Source organism: Rattus norvegicus, chromosome 8 (genome assembly GCF_036323735.1).
Source record: "Rattus norvegicus strain BN/NHsdMcwi chromosome 8, GRCr8, whole genome shotgun sequence".
Classification (NCBI taxonomy): domain Eukaryota; kingdom Metazoa; phylum Chordata; class Mammalia; order Rodentia; family Muridae; genus Rattus; species Rattus norvegicus.
In genome coordinates, this window is record NC_086026.1 from 85,173,516 (window position 1) to 85,196,409 (window position 22,894).

The following is a 22,894-nucleotide window of genomic DNA, read 5'->3' on the forward strand; positions in this document are numbered from 1 at the left end:
TTGGTCCCAGTGTTTGATTTCTTTTTACCTCTGGTAAACTTAAAAAGCCTTCTACCAGTTATCCTACAAACAAACCGAATAGTGCTCAGACCTAAACAAATGGCTAACTACTCCAAGTGCATAATGGGGGCATTAATCTGAGTCTTGTTTTGTTTTCTCCTCTCCCAAAGGAGTAGTACAGCTATGACTCGCTTTTCCTTCTGCAATAATTAATGTTCTTATTCTACCAAGTTAATAAGAATCAAAGTACTTACAAAAATTCTAAAACTAGGCTAGGTCTAAAAGAGCGAACTGAATGTCAAGTACTGAACGAACAAAAGTAGTGCCTTTCTCAGCTCTGTCCCTAATGACTTTCTTGGACTTAAATGTCTGTTGGTTTGTTGGTTTGTTTATTGCTTTATTTTGGGATTGAGCATTGTTAAACACCCTAATTTTCAATCCATCCTCAGACCAATGCATACATTTATTAAAGGCCTACCCCATTTCATGTGTTTTGGGAGGGGCTAGACTGTCAGGATATGGACAGGAAAAGGCCTATGGGATCAAGAGGGAAGGTCTTAGAGAAAATTATACAGAACACATTCTTCTTTTCTCTCTGCACTTTAGAAATGTTCCTCAAACTGACTTTAAAAGCTCACAAGGAACCCTGATAAGGCACAGAAAAGACACAGAAAAGACACAGGCTGTGATACTCAACAGTTCCTTAGGGTTGAGTCTGTTGAATTCCCAACTGTGGTGACCAGCAGAGTGTGAGCAAGTAGCAAAAGCAAACTCAATTCTGCCCTGGGCAGGAGGCAGGGCCTCCCTTGTCCACTTCCTCTCACACCCACAGGTAAGCAGAACCCCACCTTCTAGCAACGCTGTACCAACAATAATGCCTGATCTGGTAAGGAGTGCATCACTGCTCAGATGAAAGCCAAGTGTTCCTAAATGAGGAGACTGAACTGAGAAAAACCATTCTCGACATAACTGCCATCAGCAAGCTTGCTGGCTAATAGCTAATAAGGCGTCTGGGTATTCTGAATGAAGGCTGTCCCCAAATTTTAGATAATTGAATCAGATAAGGTTTTTGGTAAAGAATGGGAGAAAATGCTTTTAGAGACTGCTAGAACTACTGTAAACCACCAAAATAAGCCCACAAGACATGGACATAAAAATAAAAATCTCCTTGGGATATTTTTAGATGAAGATTTCACAAATAAAGCTGGGTGTGGTGGTGCATACCAGTAATCTTAGCACTTTCAGGTCAGCTTGGGCTGTATAAGACACTGTCTTAAGCCAAAATAAAAACCAAGAAGTTTCCCAATCGGTGGCTGTAAAACAAATGCGACAAACACACATTGTCTTTTCGGGAAGCAGAGAAAAAGACCTCACTATAGCTCTGGCTAAGCCTGAGCTTGCAGCGATCCTCCTGCCTGTTCCCCCAGTTCTCAGATCGCAGGCATGGACCACAGCACCCACTGGAGGCTTTGGTTTCTTTGCTTTATGAAAGAAGGTCTTACACAGCCTGATCCTCCTGCCTCCACCTCCTAAATTCTAGGATTATAGGTATGCATATTGTTACTTATACTGTTTACAAAATAATGGATGAACTTGGCCAGAACATTAAACCACACACACACACACACACACACACACACACACACACACACACACACACACACACACAACCTGGAAGCTTTTTTTCCATTTGAAAATGTTTTATATGGGAGCTAGAGAGACAGCACAGCAGTTAAGAGTTCTTGCTTCCAGTTCAGATAATTCTGTTGAATTCCAGAACCTAAATGGTAGCTCACAACTGTCTGTAACTGCAGTTCCAGAGACCCCTACCCTCTTTTCTGGCCTCCTTACACATACGATAAATACAATGTTAACCAATACGTTTGTGCACCACATGTGTGCCTAGTAACTGCAGAGTCTTGAGACTAGAGTTACAGACAGTTGTGAGCTGCCATGTGGGTGCTGGAAATCTTACTCGAGTCCTCTGGGAGAGCTGCCGTATTCTTAACCCTTGAGCCATCTCTCCAGCCCTAAAATAAAGTTCTTAAAGTTTCCCCTACTTGATTCTATTAGTTTTCATTCTTCTGGACCAGATTTAAAATTTTTCTTTCTAATAAAATTCTATTCCTCCTCCTTGAGCCGTGGTGAATCTCACTAGATCATAATCAGATAAAATGGTATATTTATAAAACATAATGGAAAAACTTTCAATTTAAAAATATTTTTAAGAAGTTTAAAAATTAAGCTAAGCACATTCCTCAAAGCCCCTTTCTGTGCCTCTATTTTCTGACTACTTGATGAGTATCTTGTAGCTCTTAACTGAGATCTGTAAGTATGGCAAATTTAAGTGCCTAGTTGAGTTTAAATATCACAAAAGGAGGGGGGGGAAACCCTCCAGAGAAATCCAGAATCCATTGGAAGAAAAAACCTAATGGGCTGGTTTGACTCTTAGCACCCTCCAGGCCACTCTCAATTGCTTGTTACTCAAGCTCCAGAGGGATCTCATACCTCTGGCCTCTGTGGGCACAGACAGACATATATTCATTCATTTTCATTCATATTCATATTCATTCTCTCTCTCTCTCTCTCTCTCTCTCTCTCTCTCTCTCAAAATTACACTCTAAAAGAAAAAGAAACATAAAGAAGAAAATTAAAAAGAAAATAAAAAGAAAAGAGAACAGGGGCCCCCTAGCCCCTACTCTTGTACTAGGGTCAGCAGATCTATAAATGAAACAAACGCTCTCTGGCTTTGAACAAGTCAGTCTCCTCTCAGCGTCCTGCACCACTGAATAGCCAAGGCGACACTAGTCTGGCAATCCCTGCATGTCCATGGCAAACACTGCAAATCAAGCCACTTATTACCAGAGCCCAGGTTCTGCCTTAGCCTGCAGCACAGCCACTATGAAAGGGCTCCCCAAGGTCCATGATCTGGTCACTTTCTGGGACTTTGGGGGCTCTTGTCTTTCTAGATGTAACAGGCATGATCTTACAGAAACATCATTTTACTCAACCTTTAAAAAAGAAAAACATAATACTGACTTGCCCCGTCACTGCCAAGATGAACAATGTACAAACAGAGAGGAAAACCGTAAAAGCTGAATCATGCTTGGTAGATACAAAAATTTCAGAAAAGTGACTCGAAAAACCAGATCAACTAAGAGGAAGAAAGAAAAAGAAAGTAAAATAACGAAGTCAAACATGGGCCAATGCTGTGAAATACTAGAGGGAGAAAAGTTAATGTGGCATGATCACACTGGCAAAGGCTTCCAACATACCAAGCCGACTGATTCCTTATCTTCCCACTGACTCTGTCATAAATTACATGTCTCTACAGAAACGTAAATGGTCAGCACACCGTTAAGTCGGGAATGAATGCAAAAGTTTCCACCATAAGTGTACAATCGTGACTAGTGTTATAATAAAATGCTCCGTGAACACACCGACTTCTTGCTTACTGTGTACACTCAGCTGTGAGGAGTGAGCCACCGACTGCCACCGCCCTCAGCCACAGTCTCTCACTAAGATAAAGTCAAGTTTCAGGCTGTGCTTTTGTTACTGCCCAGCCTGCGGCTCCCGGCAGTGTGCTCGATAAACCTGTTTGTGACATACTCAATAAACCTGTTTTCTTCTTGCTTTGGTAAGAATCCACATCTATTGTGGTCAATCTACCACATTTTCTCTTATTTAAAAAAAAGCTGGGGGGCTGGGGATTTAGCTCAGTGGTAGAGCGCTTACCTAGGAAGCGCAAGGCCCTGGGTTCGGTCCCCAGCTCCGAAAAAAAGAACCAAAAAAAAAAAAAAAAGCTGGGAGTGGTGGTGCACACACCTACAATCTCAATGCTGGAAGCAGAGGCAGGAGAATGGTTACAAGTCTGAAGGAGAGCCAGGTCTAAAGTTTCAAGGAGCCAGAACTATACAGTGAGACCCTGTCTCATGAAAGGACGGGAGTGGGGAGGAGGGAAACTGAAATTTAAGGAAAGGGCCTCTGAAAAACAGATCTCATCAAAGCTTAAGTTTAATTATTCTAGGGAGATTAGCAGCCCTCCATTACTTATTGACATCTGTCCCTTAAGTTAGACATATTTTATTAGGTATAAGAAACTTTTCTTCTAGGGTTTTTTTTGTTTTGTTTTGTTTTTTGAGACAGGTTCTCAAGTAGCTCAGGCTGGCCAGAACTTCCTATATAAACAAGGATGGACTTGAACTTCTGATCCTCCTGCACTTACCTCACAAGTGCTGGGATTAAAGGCATGAGCCACCATATTCAACAGAAAGACACTCTAATGGTTACCAAGAGATCCTCATGGTCCTTTGAACTCTAAATATAGAGCTTTTAAAATAATAAATGAGTTCAGAATAACTCTGGAAAGTTCTGTAAGAACCAGAGAGAAACAGGAAAGCTGAAATAACAGGCATGAGTATTCCAACATTCACTACATACCAAGTGACACCCTTTCAGTTTTCTATCATGTCCATTCATTCACTCATTCATATTGAAGGATAGCCCAACCGTCTGCTGCATTTTGATTCTGCACATGAAGAAACAAATGGCTCTGATTTCCGAATTTACTGACTTCCTATTACGCACTGAGGTGATGGGGAAAAGTGCTTTGACATAGAGCAAGGCAAGAACCGTGAACTGCCCAACAGGCCTGGTAAGAGACTCCCATGCTTCGTATTAGTGAGGCAGAGGCTTCCCTCCTCACAACCACAAAAAGAAGAACTGAGAACAAGAAAAATATTTCTAGACCAGAAAATACTTCACAGTCTATAAAAGCAATAGCCAACCCTTACTCAAATGTGCGTGATCATAATCTCTCAAGTTTCCCAGTTTTTGACTGAAGGCCGTGAGAGTCTCAAACTGGGACCGAGGCCAGTTTGGGGATATTTTTTTTCTCAAGATCTTTTCCCTAAGGAAATATTACGAGAAACAACCTTCCAAGCTCCACATCTCTAAAAATTAATTGAAAAACAAACAACAGCATCACACACACAACATCCTTATCTCCAGCCCTTGCTCCTTCCTCGGCAAGGTTCCAGGACCTGACGCAATCCTGGATCTCGTGAGGAGGAAGGAGGCAGGCCCTCGAAAAGCGCCTTTCCCAGGCAGCCGGCTCTGCTCTGGTGCAGCTCAGTCTGAAGCACTTGTTAGGCCTGTACTTAGGAGACTTAATGAACTAAGATCACTAGGCAGGGGTCTCACAGACTTCTCACCTTGCTGCTTTACTTGTTTCCTGGAGGGTTAATGTACACACATCTGCAACAAGCTCTCACCCATCTGCAGATTTCTCCATCCTAGCCAAACTCCTCACAATTTAAGTCCAGCTCAAACCTGTTCTTTCTGAAGCCTTTTCTATCTCCTTCAACCACCCTGTCTTTCCCCTCCTCAAAGGTCAACACTCAGCAGAACTATTTAGCCCCATGACATGCCATTCATGTGTCGTATTTCCTACACACCTTAGACACACAGCATACTTGTGGTTTTTAAGGGTCAGCAATGGTTATTATTCTAATTAATTTCAAAAGTCTGAGTATACAGAAGCTTTGTTATCACAAATTAATTTTCAGATTAAGGGGAAGCTTTCTTTCTCCTCCCTCCCTCCTTCCTTCTTTCCTTCCTTCCTTCTTGAGTGTGTACACATGTCCACACAGCACTTTTGTGGAAGTCAAAGGACAGCTTTCGGCAGTTAGCTCTCTCCTTCCACAGGGTGGTTTATCAGGGATTGAACTCAGATTACCAGTCTTGTAGCAAAGGCCTTTACCCTCTGGGCTGTCACAGCCGGCACAGAGGCACACATTATAGGTTATAGAAGGTACAAGACTAGAATTTGCATACTATACTTTGATGCCGTATAGTATTTTTTTTTTTTTGGTTCTTTTTTTTGGAGCTGGGGACCGAACCCAGGGCCTTGCACTTCCTAGGCAAGCGCTCTACCACTGAGCTAAATCCCCAACCGTATAGTATTTAAAAAAAAAAAAAAAGTAATTCTAATAGTGGCTAAGCTGGAGTAAGTGTCGTCCAGTAAGATGTGGTATTTACAAGTCTGTACTGGAAGTTTCATGATAAAAAACACATAAAATCTCTAGCACAAAGTGTACATTCTTGTGATATTAGAATTGAAGAGTTCATCTTAAGTGATTAAAAAACTTACTATAGGGCTGGAGAGATGCTCAGCGGTTAAGAGCACTGGCTGCTCTTCCAGAGGTCCTGAGTTCAAATCCCAGCAACCACATGGTGGCTCACAACCATCTGTAAAGAGATCTGATGCCCTCTTCTGGTGTGTCTGAAGACAGCGACAGTGTACTCACACATAAAATAAACAAATCTTTAAGAAAACACCTCACTATAAACAGCATGCTGGTGCACACCTTTAATTCCAGCACTTGGGAGACAGAGCAGGCAGATCTGAGTTCGAGACCAACATGGTGTATAGAATAAGTGTCAGGACGGCCAGGGCCACACAGAGAAACCCTGTCTTGAAAACAAAACAACAACAATGAAAACCCTCACTATAATATAGCCTTGAAAATACATAAGGAGGGGTGGGAAGAGACAGGCTGATCAACAGGCATTAAGTTACAGTTACACAAGGTGAAGAAGTTGTGGCAAAATGGTGTAATCACAGATAAAAACGTGTAATACCTTTTAAAACACACAAAGAAGAGATTTTGACAGCACTCACCATTAGGAAATGATAAATGTTTGAGGAAATGAATTTAACCTGATTTGGACAGTAACACATGTAAGTATATATAACTACCATAATATTATTATGATATACATAACTTTTATGTTTGTATACATTGGTTCATATATACTTAGAAAACATAGTCACATACAACACAAAGTAAAGCCACATAAAATGACTAACATAATGAGAACCATACAGTTGATGGAGGAGGTTTCTGGGAAGGAGAAGTGGGAGGGAACAGAGGTGGAAAGAAAAACAAATCAACATGAAGGCCTGGGGACAGCTGACGAAAGCAGAGCTGAGGAAAGAAAGAAGGGAAGTCTCGGAAACTGTGGCTATTGGCCAAGAAGGGGGTACAGGGGCTGCCTTGGCACAGACGCTTTAAAAGTAGGGTAAAGGACATTTTCCTTTCATAGAGAACTCAAGAGACACACAAGTAAAAGGCTACTTGGAAAAGAAGCAGGGTTTCAGAGAGCTAAGCAAGGGCTGGAAACAGAAGTTTAAGATACATCTGAAACTGACTATCACAACTGTAATTATTATTATTTTTCAGTGACAGAATCAAAACTGCCTGTGTTTCAATTATATCATACAGAAATATATCAAAATTTGTATTTGTTATCAGTGTGTATGTGTGTGCATGATGTCTGTGAATACAGGTACCTCTGTAGAATTACATGCACATGGAGATGAGATGATGACATTGGGAGATGGTTAGCAGACTTACAGAGCAAGCACTTTTACCTGTCAAGCCATCTCATCGGCCTGAAGGTTCACTTCTTTACTCAGATTGATAAGGGACCACATGCCATACTTCACAACAATGAAGAAAAAAAAGAGGAATAAATTTCACTTGCATATATTTTATATGCAACCTTTTTTTAACATTGACACAAGAGTAATAGTATATAATATAAAATATAAAACATAGCAATACATTATTTAATAACCCTGTATCACATTAATATTTATATAATTATAGTAATAACAATTAATATCCTGTTATTTGTTAAAACCAATCTGAGTCTCAGAGAGAAAAAAAGAGCCTACCCAAGGGTATATACTTCTTGGTGAATGTAAGATTTAAACAAGACTTAAAGTTCCTATTTTCCCACAGTCTCATACTACTTCTATAGAATATTCAATTTCTATCATAGTTACTAATAGTCACTAATTTCAACAATTTCCATCATGTCACTAATATTTCACATTAGCAGAAGCTAATTAATCAAAGTGATTCAGAGCAAGCCACAGCTGGGTATAAAAGAGAAGTAAAACCAAAGTAAAACAAAACATACAAAGCAATTTAATATGTTTACAAAAACCTTTAAACCCCAAAAGGAGTAATTGCATACTATAGTAAAAATATTATGCAAAAGCCAACAGTACACCAAGAGGCTGGAGAGGTGGTTCAGTGGTTAGAGTACTTGCTATTTTTGCAGATGACCTGACCTTGATTCTCAGCACCCAGGCTGGACAGCTCTTAACCTCCTATCAGCTCCAGGTGATTCAAGGCCTCTGGCCTCCAAGGGCACTGTACTCATGTGCATACAACAAAATAAAAATAAATATCCTTTTACTGTTCTTTCAACCCAAGCAGGGCAGAGCAATCTAATTTGGATAGCTGAGAGACAAAACTCCAACTTGAAAGATCATGTATCAGCAAATCTGGAGGTAACTCCCTAAGTCAGGAAGAGTCACACTTAAACAGAGCAAAATGTGCAAAGCCATTTAATATATTTACAAAAGCCTTTAAACCTCAGAAAGAGTGCTGGCTGCTCCTGCAGAGAACCTGGGTTTGGTTCCCAGACACACGCAGCACCTCACACCACCTGTCACTCCATCCTCAGGGGACCCACTGCTCTCTCCTGGCCTCCACACACAGCAGGCACATACATGGTGCACATATACTGATGCAGGCAAACACTCGTACACGTGAATTCAAAATAAATCCTACAAGAAAATAAGCCAAAGCTGAAAAATCCAGGCTACAGCTCAGGTAGAGCTTATCTAGCATGGCCAAGGCCCGGAGTTTGATCCTCAGCACAAAAATAAAAAATAAATGAATAAATAAAAACCATGTTATGGTGGTCTATGCCTCTAATCCCAGTCCTCAGGACTGCCACTGACTTCGAGGCCAGCCTGGGCTACAAGGATAGACTCTGCATCTCAAAGCCAAAGAACAAACAAACTGAAGCTTTAGGGGAACCATATGTCAGGAAGCAGCAGAAAATGCCAGTCTTTAGGGGAAAAGGCTGTGTTAAGAAGGAGAGGCCAGGGCTGGAGAGATGGCTCAGTAGTTAAGAGCACTGACTGCTCTTTCAAAGGTCCTGAGTTCAAATCCCAGCAACCACATGGTGGCTCACAGCCATCTGAGATCTGATGCCCTCTTCTGGTGTGTCTGAAGACAGCTACAGTGTCTTTTTACATAATAAATGTAAAAAAAAAAAGAGGTGAGGCCAGACATAAGCCTTAGAGTCAAGATTTAAGACAACTTCAAAAAACTTAATAGTCGTTGGGGATTTAGCTCAGTGGTAGAGCGCTTGCCTTGCAAGCGCAAGGCCCTGGGTTCAGTCCCCAGCTCCGGAAAAAAAAAAAAAAGTTAAAAAACTTAATAGTCAAGATAAATTATGTTATAATTTTCATTTTTAAAAAAGCAATAAGTAATACTGTAGAGTGGAGAAGCACAGAAAAGAGCCAAAGAGACCCCAAGCAAGCCACAGATCCAGGAAGCTGGCATGGGGTGAGCATAGAGGCCGTTCTGAATCCCAGCTGGAGTTCATTCTGGGAGCTCAGTGGTTTTGTAATAATAATCCAGGACAACCCCAGCCCCTGCACCACAGCAAGCAAGCCTGGTTTGTGTTCCCTGAGCCTGATGGATACCATCTAGTTGGGAAAATGAAACACAACATAAAGCTACTTTAAGAATCAAGGCAATACATAATTAGCAGTTCAAACCCATGGGCCTAACAATTATCACTGCCAAAGTTCCAAGATAACTGTGGGTGGTCAGAAACAGGCAGATTCAGCCAGAAGAGGGAGAAAAGCATAGTGTAAGCAAAAGATCAAAGCCTAGGCTAAAAGGCAGCAGGGACTGGAGCCAGGGGAAGGAGAGAAAGAAAAGAGTGAAGAGAAAAAGGACTGATCGAAAAATGAGTCCCTGGGACCTGCAAGGTAGTTCAGGGGGTACAGACATCTGCTGCCTGTTACCTGAGTTTGATCCCAGGAAGGAGAAAACAGACACCTGAAGATTAAGTCATCCTCTGACCTCCACATATGCTGAGGGACATACACAAACAAATAAATGTAAAAAAGGAATTTTAAGAACATCCAGGGCTACATAGGGAGACACTGTTTCAGAACAGGACACTAAGGAATTGGGAGAGATGCTCAGTAGTTAGGAGTGTATACTGCTTAGACAGAGGACCTGAGTTCAGCTCCCAGTTTTCGTGGTCAGCCACTCACAGTCACCTGTAACTCCAGTGCCAAGGCACGTGACAGTATCTTCTGGACTCTGATAGGGATTTACAATCACACTCAGGCACACAGACGATTTCACAGACGATCTCTCTCTCTCTCTCTCTCTCTCTCTCTCTCTCTCTCTCTTTCTCTCTCTCCCTCTCTCTCTCTCTCTCAAGTAACAATGACAATGACAACGACGATGACAATCAGTCCAGTCTCCATTCTTTTCTACTTCCCATCATTAGATCACATTACTACAACCTAAAATATCCTCCCTCCCCCCAGCACCCCGAGTGTTCAAATATTTTTATATTCTTCAGAGACCGGTAGAAACAACATTTCCTTGAAGGCAGTTCCCTAGTGTCCTAATCAGAAGACAGGAGCCAAACTAAGGTTTAGACTTGGGGGTGGGGGATTGTGCAAATGAGTTAGGTTTCTTCTGCAGCCAGGGGAAGGAGGAGGCTGAATGTAGTAACAAGAACAAGCTACACCCAGGAGTGTCTGCTGGAGGTAAAACCATACGGCTGTGCCTCAGTCCTGTCCCCTCATGTTTTGTGGTTTATGGCAATGCTGTATACTTTAGGACAAACTGCAGGAAAAAAAAATGAGGGGTGGGCGTCAGGGTTTAACTCTGAAACTTTCAAGTTGTATGAAACCACGCCATCTTTACCTAAGGCGAGGGCTGACCGAGTGGTACACACATGTAATTGACGTGATACATATTATACTTGAAGGGCAATCTCCCTTTTGCTGCTATGTACACTAAAGGAATATTCCTCAACAATTCCTCATTAGTTATATCAAAACACCCAGAAAACCAAAATATCTTGCTTTGTAATTTTACATATGGGAATCTAGAGTGTGTAATAATTATTAGTAATAGAATCCTTCTCAATAAGGGGCTTATTATTTGGTAAGTTAAGGACTAAAACTATTTTACTTACAAGTCTCTACTCTTATTAAATGATATGAACTTTTCAAACATATACTAATGGTACAAAAAACCCAAAAGCTCTAAAAAAAAGTCTGTTTCTGTCTCTCTCTGTGTCTGTCTGTCTGTCTCTGTCTCTGTCTCTCTCTCTGAGGCAGAGTGCCTTTTTGTAGTCCCCACTAGCCCTGAGTTTGTGATCTTCCTGCCTCAGACTGCCTGGTACCCGCATCAGAGGCAGGCTCCACGACTCCAGCATACTCTTAATACATTTAACATGCAGCCAGATGCGATGGGCCATGCCTACATCTCAACAGGAGAGAGAATCAGGAGGATGCTGTGAATCCAAGGCCACCATGGTTGTGCAGTGAGTTCCAGGCCAGCCAGAAACACATAGAATTTTAAAAGTTGCCTTGCCATGATATTCTTAGCATCGTGTCCACTCTGCTCTCACTCCTCCTACTTCATCTTCCGTCCATTTTTTTCACAGGCATTCAGCAAAGGGTTATCTCTATCTATCAGTAACCTTGTTTTGTAAGTTCATTTTTGTGTGTTTGTGTACCTTCCCTAGGGAGTGGGTGTAGGTACTTGAGAATAAATACTCTAGGGAGTATATATTTTTACAGGTCAAAAAAGGTCACTCCTATCAAGGAAACTTAATAGTTTTGTAGCAATTTTCTCGGGATTCTAAGGGTTGAGCTGAGGATGCAGAACAGTTGGTAAGCGCCTGTCTAGCACACACAAAACCCTGGGTTTGATTGGCAGTATATGTCATGCTTATAATCCTAACACTTGGGAGAAGAAGGCAAGAGAATCAAAAATCCAAGGTCACCTTCAGCTATGTCGGCTACAAAGAAGATGGCTTAGTGAGGTCAGGGCAGGTGCTACCAAGCCTGATGACCCAAGTTCAATTCCTGGGACCTACAAAGTAAAGGACACAACAGATTCTTACGGGCTCTCCCCTGACCTCCACACATGTACCATGATGGCAAGGCCACCCACAATGCACACCATAGACAGATACAAAATAAATAAATGTAATTTAAAAAGGAAAAACTGAACTAAGGTTCAGCCTGAACTACATGGTGACTTCTCTCTAACAACAACGAACAGTACACAGGATCACTTGTTCTGTGACTCAGTTTATATCAGGTCTCCAGAGACCTAGTGACTGCTCATGAGGAAATGTTCTAAAATAGATGGCTCAACTCTTTCGAGTATATTAAAATCCATTGATTTTACAACCATTAACACTGTTTTGTTGTATTTGCTTTGAGACATAGTCTCATTTAGCCCAGGCTGGCCTTGAATTACTAATTGCTTGATTATAATGCTGGGATTATTGTTTCGTTTCCTTTCTTTCTCTCTTTCTTTCTTTCTTTCTTTCTTTCTTTCCTTCTTTCGTCCCCTTGGACTTACTTTTCAGTGGGTAAATTGTATGGTATACAAATAATAAAGCTGTTTGTTTTGAGATAGGATCTCTCTATAGTCCAAGCTTGCCTCCCTTGAACTCAAGATCCTCTTGCCTAAGTATCCCAAATGCAGAGATAACCACTGTGCCTGGCTTCATAGAATTACTGTATAATAATGAGAGTAATAGGAAGATACAAATGAACGGACAGTGAACCTAGCCAGGCGCAGTGGTTCATGACTGTAATCCCAGCACTTGGGAAGCAGAAGCAGGAGGATGGCTGTTAAAGACCAGCCTGGGCTATACAAGAATTCCAAGACAGCCTGGGCTGATGAGTAACAGCCCATCTCAAAACAAAAACAAAAAGCAAACAAACCAAAAGGCAAACCTATCCTATACCTAATGCTAAAATATTCGAGATGGATCGTAGATAGAATAACACGAAAACTCCATAAGAAGACAGCTTCTATAAGAAAGCAGCGTATCTTGTTGGGTGTGGTGGTCTATGGTTATAATGCCAGCATCTGGGAGGGAGAGGCAAGAAGAGGTTAGTCATTCATGAAGGCCAGCCTAGGGTACGTGAGACCCTGTAAAGAAACAGTATCTTTATGGCCTTAAGGATAGGTCAGATTTCTAGATGTGAGAAACACGAATCATAAAAAGCAGCATTTCACTTCAAGATATAGGTTCCTGTGGGACCAAAAATATGGCTCAGCAGGTAAAGGCACTTGCTACCAAGCTTGATAACTTGAGTTAAATTCTCTGGCTGGACAGAACCAACTCTCACAGAGTGTCCTGTGACCTCCCACAAGCACCATCATAATACCTGGGTATCCACTCAATCAATCAATCAATCAATCAATCAATGTAAAAATTCTATTTTCAAGATACAGGGTAATGACTTTGAGTCAAAAGCAATTTTAGAGTACTATAATGCACACACTTTGAACTATTACCACTTTGGATTATTAAGACCTCTATTCCTCCATTGCTACTAAGCATCGAAACAAAACAAACTGACAGGTCTGTGGAGATGGCTCAGCTGGCACTCACCATGCAAGCATGGGGAGCTGAGTTCTGATACCCCCAGTACCCAAACAGAAGTCAGGTGGTATGTGCTTGTAATTCCTGGCTTGGGGAAGAGGAGACAGGAGGATCCTGGGGCTCAAACTTCAGTAAGAAAGTTGTCTTAGAAAAATACGTTAGAATCTGCCATGGTAGTACATATCCCTAATCCCAGTACTCAGGAGGCAAAAGCAGGAGGATCTCTGTGAGTTTTCAGGCCAGCCTGGTCTATATAGTGAGTTCTAGGACAGCCTGGGCTGTGGAGAGAGACCCTGTCTTCAAAAAAGTCCCAGCTTCCACACAAATGTATCCCTATGCGTGAGCATACATACATGCATGCATACATACATACATACATACGTACGTACATACCCACTAATGGATTCAGGCAGATATAAGAACGTGTGCTCAGATTTAAATTTCTTTTATAATTAGCAAGCAGAATTTGACTACAATTTTAGTATTTAACGAGTTACTAGACCATCACAAATTAAATAATATTTCTGTTTTCTATACTGTTTTCCTTTCAATATAATTTCATACTTATGATTTTTAAATGATCTGAAAGGGGCAAGTGTAATCAAACGTCAACAGGTAGGTCAATGAGCAGCAGTGACACACACTTCAGCTACAATTAGAGCCTGCACGATAATGCCCTCCTGGACCCTTCTAATCAAGAAAACCGAGTGGGGTGTGGTGGTTCACGTTTCTAACTCCAGCACTCGGGAGGCTGAGTGGAGAAGGCTGCTTGCTGTGAGTGTACAAACGACCTGTGCACAGTGGGTTCCGGGTCAGACTGGGCTACAGAGTAAAGCCTGTCACAAACCAAAGATTCCGCCGGAGTGTTGGCACATGCCCGTAATCCTCGCACTCTGGGAGTAAAGGCAGGAAGTTCATAATTCAAACCTCAACAATAGCAGCAAAGTGCAGACACAGAACACTATTAAAAGCCATTTCCCCTTATCTCCATCTTATCTTCCTCTATATCCTCCCCTCCCTCTGTTGATCTCTAACCCAGGTATGTGTTTATACCTGCAAACACAACCTACTGACCACAGTGCTAGAGCTAGCCGATTTCCCTGTATTCAACTCATCTTAAGTTCCAAGCAAATGTATGAAATTACACTGTGCTCTGTGTTGATAGAGCACACATACTCCAACACGACAGAAAGGGAAGGCTGGGAGAACAGATGACTAGTTTGTGGAAGCAGCTGACTTTATCTGTTTCCTCCGCGATACACACGACTACCACCTGTTTGTATTCCCTCCAAAGTGCTCTGAAGCAGGACACAGGCATAGTGTGAAAGTAAGCTTCCAGACTGGAATCCTACCTCACAACAGGTCAGGAACCCGTGTCTAGGACAGGGTGAAATATATACTTGCTAAATTAGTTAATTACTGAAAACATCACACCACTGAAGATGCAAGAAAAGAGGGAAGAAAGCGGAGTGTACAGAAAAAGAAGGAAGGAGAAGCTGGCCCAGGGGCACCCATCTGTAATCCCAGCACTCAGGATGTACCGGCAGGAAGATGGGCACTTCAAGGCTAGCTTTGGTGACACTGTAAATTGGAGGCCTGCCTAGGCTATGTGAGACCCTGCCTTAAACAATTTTTTTTAATTGAAAATTAGACCAGTCCTGCCTTCATATCTGAGATCCCAATTATCAGCACCTGTCTTAAAAGAACCGTAATAACCACCTTAAAATGTCTTTTAAAATTATCTTTCCATCTTGGCTTTCAAAGTGTGATTTCTACTGACTTTAAAATATGCAAATTCTAAACCCCACTTTGAAATGAACAGGTATGGTGATTTATGTTAAGTGTGAAAAGTGTTGCCCTACGTGGTGTAGGCCTTTAGGTTCTTTCTGTTGTACTGAACCTCTTGTTTAAATAAGCCAGTTGCTGGGAGTTGAAAATTATCTTTTTGCTTTTGTGGATCGAACCTAGACCCTAACACATACTAGGCAAGCCTTTAATTATTAAGCTATATCTCCAGCCTGAAAAAAAATTATTACACTGGAAACCAAGAATTGTGACGGGATCTGACCTATAACTAATATCTAAATGTGGCCTAATGGCTTACCACAAAGATGAAAAATGATTCATCTATAGGGTTATAATATCCTCAGGAAGACACCTTTGGCCGTCCTTGTCTAGCACAGGGGTTGGAATGATAGACATATAGCCAGGGCTTCCCAAATGGATTAATTTTTAATAAAAATAGGAGGGGTTAGGGATATGGTTTGGCGGATACGATCCAGGAGGACATGACATCAGCTTCCAGGTTTCTGCATACATGTTTGAGTGTGAACACGCAAGAGCATGCATAGACCCAAACACACCACGCACACACGCACACGCGAGAGCCACAGAAGGCTAAGATAATCATGGATTACCTGGCTATCATCAATCTCATTCTAAGATATGCTGGTTGATACAAGGCAAGGACGTTCTAAGATTGGAATACAATGCACATGCAGAGCCAGAGATGGGAGTCAGTGTTCTTACCTTCTGGGTCTTCTCTCCAGGCCCTACTGTCAGCTCTTAATATATTATAGAGATAGCCAGACTCCATAGCCCCATCTGTAATTCCAGTACTGGGAAGCTGAGGCAGCAAAAGAATGGGCTTAAAGGCCAGCCTGGGCTACACAGTGAGACTGGCTCAAAATATTAAAAGGATATATGTGTGTGTAAAATGTGTGAACTAGGACTAGGAAGAGAACAAAGGAAAAGGAGTCTGAGCAAAGCTATTCTTCTGAAATAATGAGAGGTCAATTGATTAATCAATTTAATACGCCAAAAAAAAAAACAACAAAAAACAAACAAACAAAAAAACCCAAAACCAAACCAAACCAAACAAACAAACAAACAAGCAAAAAAAAAAAAAAAAAAAAACCCAAAACCAAAAAAACCAAACCTATTCTGAAAAATTTTCAGAAAAAGAAACATGAACTGCACTAGAATGTCAGAAGACTGCAAATCTCCACAGGCTCATTTCCTGTTTAAATATGACCTCCTGGGATAAGTTTTACTGCTCTGCTCATTACCAAATAGATGACTCTGTGTGTGTGTGTGTGTGTGTGTGTGTGTGTGTGTGTGTGTGTGTGTGTGTGTGTGTGTGTGTTTAAGAGAAGTAGAGGTCAAGTTGGGAATGTGATTCTTAGACAAGAGCGAATGAAGGGGGGTGGGTAGAGGGGGATAAAAAGGTTACAGGGGTGGAGTGAGGGTGCAGGATTCGAAAGGGGAAAGGGAATTCTTTTTTTTTTTTTTTTTTGGTTCTTTTTTTTTCGGAGCTGGGGACCGAACCCAGGGCCTTGCGCTTCCTAGGTAAGCGCTCTACCACTGAGCTAAATCCCCAGCCCCGGGAATTCTTAATTAAACACGAACGAGAAGATGAGAAAACAGAAAAGAGAGGGGAAAGAGCCGAGAAAGAAAAGGAAAGTAAAAATTGGGGCTGTTTCCCATTTCTGTTTGTAATCAGAATGCAGGCTTGCGGAGGAAACCCATCCAACTTCTGTAAAGGGAAGATACAACGACCCAGTCACGTCCTCAAAACAAACCCGCATCAGCTTCACAGCCGGTCCCAGCTGTGCTGCACGGGAGCCAGAAATTTATTCTAAGGCAGAGCAGAGCAGACAGACCAACATGGCCAATACAAGACACCAGATTTCAATCACAAAAAGGGTGTGTCCCAACTTTTGTGGGTTTCCTCCCAACCAACAACACCCAAGCAGTGAGATGATGGCTGGGGTAGAGGGGTGGCGGGGCAAGGCGCTTCCCAGCCACGCCGTTTTCGAAGCACCGACCGGTCCCAAACCCGAGGGCCAGTCCCAAATCCTACGTAGACAGTCCCGAACTCCAGGAGGCCGGTCCCGAACACTAAGTGGCAGGCCCCAAACCCCAGCCGGCCGGTTCCGAACCCCATCTGGTCTGTTCTGAACCCCAGTCGACCGGTCCCGAACACTAGGTGGCGGGCCCCGAACCCCAGTCGGCCGGTCTCGAACCCCAGCTGGCCAGCCGCAAGTGACTCACCCGCAGCCTAGAGCCTGCGTGCCTGGCCGCGGGCGACACCCGGCACACCCCGCGGTTCCGGAACGGCCCGGCACCCTCGGCTCTCTAGCGAGGCCCTCGGGCAAGGGGCGGGAAGCACAGCCGCTCCCTTCTCAGTCGCCCAGGCCGGAGCGACCCGCTGCCGCGTCCGCCGACGGACTTCCTGGAAAGCACCGTGCTGAACTCACCTGTCTGGCCGCCGACCCACTGCACAGTCCGCCGGGTTTGAATCGCTCTTCTCTGCGCCCACACTCCGCGGTGCCTCAAGTTCAGGGAGTTGCCGAATGCTCCCGCCAGCTGCCCCTAAACCCAACCGCGCTGTCTCTATTGCTGGTTCCTCCTCACTGTCCCCTCCCATGCGCGTGCGTACTCTTGGGGCAGAATGCAGGCTGGGAGTTGTAGTTCGAGGGAGAAGGGCGCGGCTCCATACATATGGACCTGGTCCTTTACAATGGGAAGGGTGTTATAACAGGCTACAGATAACAAGACTAGGCCGAGAAAAATGCTTTCTGCTCCTGTATATTCCTGCCCGCGACCCTCTGGAAGGTAGAAAGCCTTTCTAGAGACTTTTGTTTTGGTAATAGGTCTCCTTTTTGCATGGTGGGCCTTTTGTAAAAAGACACATAATATACACAGAGCAAGGCTTTTCTTATTCCCTTGGTAATTAATGAGAGAGCATGATATCAGCCTTTCAAACTTTCCAGGGAAGACAGATAAAAGCGAAGGGACTGGGACTGTAATTCAGTTGGTAGGGTGCTTACTCAAACACATACAAAGCCCAAGATTTAATTCCAAACAATGTATAAATTGGATGTGGTGTTACATGCTTGTAATCCCAGATCCCAGTACTTGAAACAGAGGGAGGTGTATCAGAAGTTTATCAGCCATTTGCAAACTGAGTTCAAGGCCAGTCTGGACTACACGAGGTTTTTTTTTTTTTCCAATTTATGGCAGAAAATGTCATAAATCACACCAGGGTGCGGTGCTTCTAACATAAACAGGGGAGTAAAGGTGAGAAGCAGAGATAGATTTCATTAATGCCCACACCTAGGAAAGGATCAGATAAAGGAGTCAATAAGCCCACATGAGCTTCAGTTTAAGCAGAAGAACTGGGGCAGGAAGCATTCTTGTATGTATAATTGAGTAATCTTGGTCACGATGTGTCCTGACTGGTCATTCTTTCAGTCTGGTTCTGCAAGTTGGTCCAAAGAGTCCCTTTTGCCTGAAAGGGCACTGTCATTCTCAGAAGATTAACTGCTCATGCTCCAAAATGCATCCTCCCCACCCTGGATGGGATGCTCTCATCTGGAAGGTAGCTAGCAAGTTTCACGGAATGCGAGGTTTCCTCAGCAGCCTTTGGGAGTAATTGTAAAAGCTGACTGTAAGATGTCTCTGTTACTTTATTTTTATGCCTTTATCTTGGAGGGGCGATGAGATAAGTCCTTGAATGGTGAGCATGCCTGCATGCAGGGGTAACTAGGCAACCCCAAACAGGAAGGCAGACACAAAATGAAAGCAGAGACTCTAGGTGTTACCCTGCTGTTAGTTATCTTATGGGTCCAAGCAAGTCGGTGCTTTTTAACAGATGCAGTTTCTAGCTGCTTGGAAGAGAGCACATGCCCCATTTTCCAGCTCCATCCCATCCTCCCGTCCTAACTTCTACAACAGGCAGGGGGGCTGGGCTAATGCGAGTAAGAGTAAACAGCAGGAGCAACTACTCAAAGAAAGGGAAGGAGGAGATGGAGTTAGGGAGGGGAAGGTGGCCTCGGAAGACTGTTTAATGATGTCCTGTGTGATGTCATCATCAGCATGGACATCAGTGTGGGCATCAGGATGGGCATCAATGTGAGCATGAGTTTGGACATCAGAGTGAGCAGCAGCATGGACACACGGGATGGGCATCAGGATATGAATCAGTGTGGGCATCAGCGTGGGCATCAGGATGGGAATCAGTGTGGGCATCAGGATATGAATCAGTGTGGGCATCAGTGTGGGCATCAGGATGGGCATCAGCGTGGGCATCAGCGTGGGCATCAGTGTGGGCATCAGGATGGGCATCAGCGTGGGCATCAGGATGGGAATCAGCGTGGGCATCAGCGTGGGCATCAGGATGGGAATCAGCGTGGGCATCAGCGTGGGCATCAGGATGGGAATCAGTGTGGGCATCAGCATGGGCATCAGGATGGGAATCAGTGTGGGCATCAGTGTGGGCATCAGGATGGGAATCAGTGTGGGCATCAGCATGGGCAGGAATAGTGTTCTATCTTAATAACTTTTTAAAAAAAGCAGCTTGGAAGAGGACTGGAGAGCATGCTTGAGGTACATTCCAGCTACACCCAGAATAGGGAGTCACCCAATGGTTAGTTTCTCCTGGCATCTATTTCTGGCATCTATTTCTTCCTCTCAGGGTGGGAGTACCCCTGGTTAAGTAAACACTCTGGAATTTTGTGCAACTGACACTCACTGAATATCACTAATGATCTGGAAAATCTCTCTCTCTCTCTCTCTCTCTCTCTCTCTCTCTCTCTCTCTCTTCATATGTTTATTCATTTGAGACGAGGTCTTGCTACATAGTCTGGCTGCCCTGACACTCCCTATTAGACCAGGCTGGCCACAAAGAAATCTCTCTCAGCCTCCCCCCACCTACCTGGCTAAGGGAAATCTCTTCTAAATTAAAATATCCAGGAGCTTGTTTCTGAAAGAATTTTCCTGCAGTGCTCAAATTCAATTAATATTTATTGATTATCCAATACATACCAAGCATTGGCCATGTGTAATATCTCATGGAACTTTGAACCCTAAAAAGAGAGAATTAATATCCTTGGGTTTTAAACGTGGTAATAAAAGATGAAGAATTGAGAAAGTTAATTTGCGTAAAGTCAAATGGCCAGTTACTAATTATAGATCCGGAAATGAAGCACATACTCAAATTCTAGCCTATGTTCTAACTGCCGGTTAGACTGACATATCTCCTAGATCTCATCAAATCCTTTAAAATACTATAATCTGTGGCCAGGCTTAAAGAGCATGAAAAAACTGCTCCAAGAAATTCCAGGAGAGACAGCATTTTGAATGGATAGATAATTTGGATTCTTTGACAGTTCATGTGTATGATATTTAAAAATAAAACAAAACAAAAAACTGATTTACTGTTGATGTTTATGTATGTGTGCTTACACGTGTTTATGTGCACCATATGTACAGGTGCCTGAAGAGGATTGTGGATTCCCTAGAACTGGAGTTATAGGCACTTGGGAGCTGCCAAATATGGGTGCTGGGAACTGAACCCATGCTCTGCAAGTGTAGTACATGTTCTTAACTACTGAGCCATTTTCTTAACTCCAGCCCATTTTGTATGACATTATTTTATTTATTTTATGTATGTGAGTACACTGTCACTGTCTTCAGACACACTAGAAGAGGGCATCGGATCCCATTACAGATGATTGTGAGCCACCATGTGGTTGCTGGGATTTGAACTCAGGACCTCTGGAAGAGCAGTCAGTGCTCTCAACCACTGAGCCATCTCTCCAGCTCTTGTATGTCATTTTTTGAGAGAAGGTCTTATGTAGCTCAGAGTAGCCTCAAATGCATTACATAGCTGAGGCTGGCCTTGAACTCCTGATCTCACTTCTCAGATCCCAGAATTGCTGTCAAACACCACACATCTTGCCCCTTTGACAGTTCTTTCTGTAGTCACTCTAACTAGAAGCTTGATTATTCTGTTCTGAAAAAAAGAAGCTGGGTTCTTCTCTCCTTCCATCATTCCGGGGATTTAACTCAGGTCATCAGGCTTTGGGCTCTCTGGCCAGCCAGCCTAGTCGACTTAGTGAGCTCCAGGGCAGGCATCAGTAGGCATGAAGGGCTGGAGAAGTGGTTTAGTGGTTAAGAGCAGGGGACCCAATGCCCTCTTCTGGCCTCCACAGGCATTTGCACATATATGCTGTACATACACATTTAGGCACATGTAATACATGTAAATAAATCTTTTCTTCCTTTCATCTTTCATTCTTTTTGTTTTTAAAGATGACATTTGGTGAGCAGTGGGGGCGAACACCTCCAGCACTCAGGAGTCAGAGGCAGGAGGATCTCTTGAGTTCAAGACCAGCCTGCTCTAAAGAGTGAGTTCTAGGACAGCCAGGGTTACACAGTGAGCCTGTTTCAAACCCTCCCTGCACCCCCACAGATACCTCCAAAAAAAAAAAAAAAAAAAAGAAGATGGTATCTGAGGGGTATTCAACATTGTTCCTTGGCACACACATACATGCACACGCTCACGAGCATACACACAAACACACACACACACACACACACACACACACACACACGGCAGAGTGAAAGTGATTGATAAGAGGATACTACAATCCTACTTCTGCATTGGAAGCCCTCATTAGTGTTATCTTTCTGCCTCCGGCCAGAGCACCTCATAAAGCCTGTGCCGTACTGAGTCATCACAAGCAAATGATACCAGCTGCAGTTTGCTCATTGTGAAAAGGTCCCTACAGGAGACCGCTTCCCTCACACTCGAGCAGTTTTGAAGGACACAATTTGCAAGACAGCTATAGAAATTTGAACTGTACACCAAAAAACTAGAAGAAAGGATTTCATTCTGGGGCCTTGGAGTTGGTTAAAGTACAGGGAGGTAGAAATCAGGGGGAAGATCAGCACCGTGGCTGGTATGCACGTGTTTATGGAAAGGTTTCCAGAAAACTCTTTGGCCTGAAATGCCCCTTTCCGTTACCCCACGTCTACTTGCTAAGTGACTCCTCATGTTTTTCCTCATGACTCAAATGCCATTTGTTACTCCTGTCCCTCCAATATCAGCAGCTGAAGTTGACTTCCCCCGCACCCCTGCTCTATCATGGCTCTTCTAGAGGTGCAACTGATACAGATTTCTGCAAATGTCAGAGGACCAAGAACCAAAACCATTCTCCATCTGGCAGTTACAAGCCATTATTATATTGGATAATACAGTTTTCTGAAACTTGCTTGGGCTTGATAAACTCGGGTTTCTAAAGTATATAGGACCCCCTTCCTACTTTCATATGTGTAGACTTGTATGCTTCCCTTCCATCATCTACTGCTTAAACCAACTTATTTAATCACCTATTCATCTGGTCCCCACTGAGGCCTGGGCATAAGGAATACTTGCTAGAGACTACAGGTCTTCATGTTTCTTTTTTTTATTAACATACAAAACAATGAGTTTCTAGGATGGTTGCTGAAGAAGGAAGACAGGGTATGGATGGGCTACCGTTTCTTCTAGTCCTAGAAAAAGACCGAACTA

General features: G+C 43.1%; 1 protein-coding gene across 2 annotated transcripts in view; it reads right to left on the reverse strand.

Annotated features, from left to right (window-relative positions):
* Positions 1–17,962, reverse strand: part of Tmod3 (tropomodulin 3) — a 60,183-nt gene extending 42,221 nt beyond the window's left edge. Inside the window, exon 1 of one of the 2 annotated variants that reach the window (XM_063265181.1) lies at positions 17,590–17,962. The gene's annotated coding sequence lies outside the window, so the exon portion shown is untranslated. The remainder of the gene's footprint in view (positions 1–17,589) is intronic. The other variant, NM_001011997.1, reaches the window with a different exon arrangement.
* Positions 17,963–22,894: the final 4,932 nt, after the last annotated feature.